Source organism: Mastomys coucha, unplaced genomic scaffold, assembly GCF_008632895.1.
Source record: "Mastomys coucha isolate ucsf_1 unplaced genomic scaffold, UCSF_Mcou_1 pScaffold16, whole genome shotgun sequence".
Lineage (NCBI taxonomy): Eukaryota > Metazoa > Chordata > Mammalia > Rodentia > Muridae > Mastomys > Mastomys coucha.
In genome coordinates, this window is record NW_022196898.1 from 55994168 (window position 1) to 55999236 (window position 5069).

The following is a 5069-nucleotide window of genomic DNA, read 5'->3' on the forward strand; positions in this document are numbered from 1 at the left end:
TTCTCTGAGATGAATGCTTTTCCAAATTATCACAGCTAATGAACCAATTTCTTACCCTCACCTAATGTTGTGCCACCCTCCAAGTAGAACCATTGTTCATTGAAACAGTTGGTAAATGACTTTATGGATAGACCATCTTAATACACACACACCATTTCTTAAATGAATGTAACCTGTTCTCGGTGGGCTGAGAATAAAGTCAGTCACTCGAGTCAAATAGCTTTGACCATAGCAAGAAGTCTGTATCCAAAAATCCTGCCTACAGTTCATTTCTTGGTGCAGCAGAACTATCAACTCTCAGCTTAGCTACAGTGGAGGTAAAATCCTTTGGTGTTGTGAGGGTTATTGAAATACAGCCTTATTACAATGAAATCCAATGACTAAAAATTGTTCTTATTTTGGGCTTGTACCACAGTAAGAGCCAAGATTTTAAACTCTACTAAATACAAAACAAACAAACAAAAACCCTATATATTTATGTTCATTTAAGAAAATACTAGTAGTGATGTACTTTAAATACAGTTTTGATATACAGTTTGAAATACAGATGTATATCAAAATACAGTTTTGATGTATTTCAAAACTGTATTTTGAAAATATACAGTTAATATGTTTGGAGTTATTTAAAATTTATATTGAGAAAAACGTATTTTCACTATTGCTGTAGATGAGCATCTACATAAGACTGTTAAATAGATTGTTGTTTTATATCAAACAACTTATAATACTTATATTTATTGTTACAATATTTTATAAATTTTAAGGAATATGGCAAAAAAGATATTGTAGGTAGTGAAGGGGGGTCTCTGTGAGGAATTGGGGTACAAAAAGGAAACGAGAATGTGATTTAATTCTATTTAATTAAAATATGTTTTTAAATGTTAACAGATTCAGATAAATTGAAATCAGTAACTTTTCTCATTATAATGCAATAAAAGTTAAAAAATAAAAAAAAGAACAAAAAAAAAATCTCATTCATAAGGTGCTGACAAACTAGAATTCAGTAAAAGAAATTTCCCACATGCTTCAGAAATTCCAAATAAGGCAAAATAAAGGTTTTCACAAAGCAGAAAAGCAACAAAATCTGAACTTATAGAAAAAAATTTCTAAGAAGAAAAATAGGGAGGCTTAAAACTTTTTTGTTGTTATTTGTTTTAATTTTATGTATATTGACATTCCACCTGGATGAGTGTCTGTGCACAACATGCGTGCAGTGCCCTCAGAGGCCAGAAGAGGTAGGCAAATTCTCTGGAACTGAAGTTACTGATGGGTGTGAGCCACTATGTGAATGCTGGGACCTGAACCCAGATCTTCTAGAAGAACAGCCAGTGCTCTTAACGGCTGAATCGTCTCTCCAGCCACAAAACAGGAAACGTTTACCAACATGCTTTTTAATGGGATAGCCAGTTTTCTAAAAACATTCTAAATGGATAAAATATTAGTCCAACAACCTAAACAAATGACTTTAGAAAAGGTTGTTTGGCCTGCCCATGGCCATATGCAGCAAGTCCTGAAGCTTATGGAGATGTCTTTCGCATACCAAGGCCACAGGATAGCCAGAGATTCCTAACTGCAGCTAGTTAGGAGTCTAACTTGAACAGATACACCGTGAAGTGACTCTCAGATTACACCCCTTCTCTGTATATCCCTTAAAAACATAGAATTTAGGACTGGAGAGATGGTTCAGTGCATAACAACACTGACTGTTCTGCCAGAGGTCCTGAGTTCAAGTCCCAGAAACTACATGGTAGCTCACTATCATCTGTAATGGGATCCAATGCCCTCTTCTGGTGCGTCTGAAGGCAGTTGCAGTGTACTCACATAATAATAATAATAATAATAATAATAATAATAATAATAATAATAATAATAGTAATAACAAATCTTTTTTAAAAAGCATAGAATTTAGTACCTCAGTCTAGAGATCCATTTGCCTCATCACTCCTTTACAGAATTATTGTTCACAGTATAAACATATAAAAATATCATACTTTACTTGTTGCTTTAGACTTTGGTCTCTTGTGAAGGTCCTTTTTTTTTTTCTTTTTTCTTTTTTTTTTTTCTAGGCTGGCCAAGAACTCAGAAATCCCCCTGCCTCTGCCTCCCAAGTGCTAGGATTAAAGGCGTGTGCCACCACTGCCCAGCCAGATCCATGCTTCTCAGGACAAGGAGCTCTACCAGTTCTGATGTGTAGATGTTCTGACTTCTTCTTTTTTTAAAAGATTTTATTTATTTATTTTATGTATATGAGTACACTGTAGCTGGACAGATGGTTGTGAGCCACCATGTCACCATGTGGTTGCTGGGATTTGAACTCAGGATCTTTGGAAGAACAGTCAGTGCTCTTAACCGCTGAACCATCTCACCAGCCCATCTTTTTTTTTGGGGGGGGGGTTGGGACAGGGTTTCTCTGTGTAGCCCTGGCCGTCCTGGAACTTACTCTATAGACCAGGCTGGCCTCGAACTCAGAAATCTGCCTGCCTCTGCCTCCCAAGTGCTGGGATTAAAGGCATGAGCCACCACTGCCTAACGTGAAGATTCTTATGTCTATGTAGATTATGAAATGTTTATGGCTTTCTCTTATATTACTTAGGCTCCTAGATCCAACCAGCTACCCTAAATGAGAATCATTCCTAATCACTTGATACCCAATGTGTGGCTCACCCTTGCTGACTGAAGCAGGCCTCTGCCCACTCTCAGGTCTTTCTGTGTGGTCTCTCACAAGAAGCACAGCCACAGGGAAAGATCAACTGTACCAGTCCTTCTAAGTCCGCTGTGTGCACTGGCCTGCAGACTGGTGAGTTTATGGTTTCTGTTATAACAACATTTTTTTTTAAGACAAATGTTTGCTGTGGATCCCTAGAAGAAAACAAAATAAAAAACCAAACAAGCCGGGTGGTGGTGGCTCACGCCTTTAATGCCAGTACTTGGGAGGCAGAGGCAGGCAGATTTCTGAGTTCGAGGCCAGCCTGGTCTACAGAGTGAGTTCCAGGACAACCAGGGCTATACAGAGAAACCCTGTCTCAAAAAAACAAAAAAAAATAAAATAAAAAAAAATTAAAAAAAAAATAATAATAAACAAAAAAAACAGCAAAAAGTTGAAGTTCCCCTCCTGAGTTACATCATAAGAGTTTGGTATTATGAGCAAAGACAACACCTTCTCCAAATTCTGCCTTCTGAGAGCACAAGAGTGCTGCAGCCAGCTGAGACCTGGGAGACCTGAGCTATTATAAAGCAACACTCTGTGTCCTGCCTCGCCAGACTTGAGCAGTCTATGCAAAAGGAATTTTCTCACTGCCTGGCCAGTACCACTTGCCCAGTTGAGCATGTCTGTCTGTGGCTGGAAGCTACTATATTTTTATAGGGACTGGCAGTATCATCTATACAGGCAAACACCTTTAACTTCCTGTGGCAACAAGGGTCTTTTATTGTTCCAGTCAGTCCCCAAGAGTGAATTTTGGATCCTACCTGTGACACTCTGTGCCTGTTTGAGAATAGCTCTAGCTTCCTGATCAGTTTCCGCTCATGCAATCCGGTCTGCAGCCCGGTTTCTCCTAGCTTTATCTTAGATTCTGTTACACGTTGGCAGTTTTTCTTTGTGTTTATTGATTTCTCCTGACCCACTGCAAATGTTTCAAGTGTAATGAAATTTTATCAGCAAAATATTGCACAGGGTTGATACAAAGAGCTATCTCTGCTGGCCCATGCCCTTTGCACAGAGAAGTGACCAGGTAGGATCTCCGGATGGTTTTCTCAGACAAATCTTACTGTTTTAAAAATGTTTTTTTTAAAAAAAAAAAAACATGTCATAAGATGCCACTTTAGTATGGGATAGCATTTCTGCCTCAGAAAAATGCATCTTAAACTCCTTTCTAATGAATTCCCTTGGGCTCCAGAGAGGGGAAACAAGGTGTTTTGATTATTTTGAATTATTTGCGTGGCTCTTGAATTTAGGGTGTGATGTTTTCTTCTTCCATGGATATCTTTTGAATTCCTGCTTGTCTTGCTGCTTTTGATGTCCCTTCTCTGAGGGGGATACACAGTGTATTGAGGCTTTGTGTACAGAGGACCAATGAGAATGGGGCCTGAAAAGGCTGCTAGGCAAAAAGTGTTGGTGACAACTCCTATGGGTGCTGAGGTCCTTTCTTCTTTTGCCTCATATTGGAAGTCCTTTGAATTTGGACAGAGAACATTATTTCCTTATTGGAGAGCTTGATTCTTTTTTGATCCTTTAAAATAATTCTTTAAAAAAATGTTTTAAGCCAGGAGCTGTGCACATGCTAGGCATGCACTCTACCAGACAGAATTCCTCTTCCCTCTCGTTCTTATTCGTTTGACTCTCACACATAAATAATGGTCATAGTTTAAGTTGTTTGTTTAAGCATGACTCTGGTTTAAAATTCTGCTTCATTTGTAGAGCACGAAAACCACTTTGCTTTATTCTCCCCCCACCAGCTGAAATGAATTACAGACTCATGTGAGGAACAGTTTAGGGTCTGGGGCTATAGCTAAATGATGAGGAGCATACCTACACGCATGGGTTCCTGGGTTCAACCTGCATGCTTCTGCGTGAGTGTGCATGCACGAGCATGTGTGCGCATCCACACACACACACACACACACACACACACAAACACAGAGTTGTCAAGACATTTAAAAGACAAACCCTTTGTATATTTGTAGTAGCCAGTCTTCCAGTGCTTTAGCAAAACACCTGAGGTGATCAATTTAAAAAGAGGAGAGGTGGGAGCTGGAGAGATAGCTCACTGTCTGCTGCTCTTTCAAAGGTTCTGAGTTCGATCCCCAGCAACCACGTGGTGGCTCACAAACATCTATACTAGGATCTGATGCCCTCTTCTGGCCTACAGGTGCATATGCAGATAAAGCATGCAGGTACATTAAATAAGTAAATAAGAAAAAAAAGATAAAAAGTGTATTTTTGTTCCGTTTGGGATGTCTTAGTCCATGGTCCACAGCCCGCTGCTTTGGAACTTGCATCAAGAAAATTCATCTCATTGGGAGCATGTGCCAGAGGAGGCTCCTTCACCTTATGGCTGTAAATGAGAGGG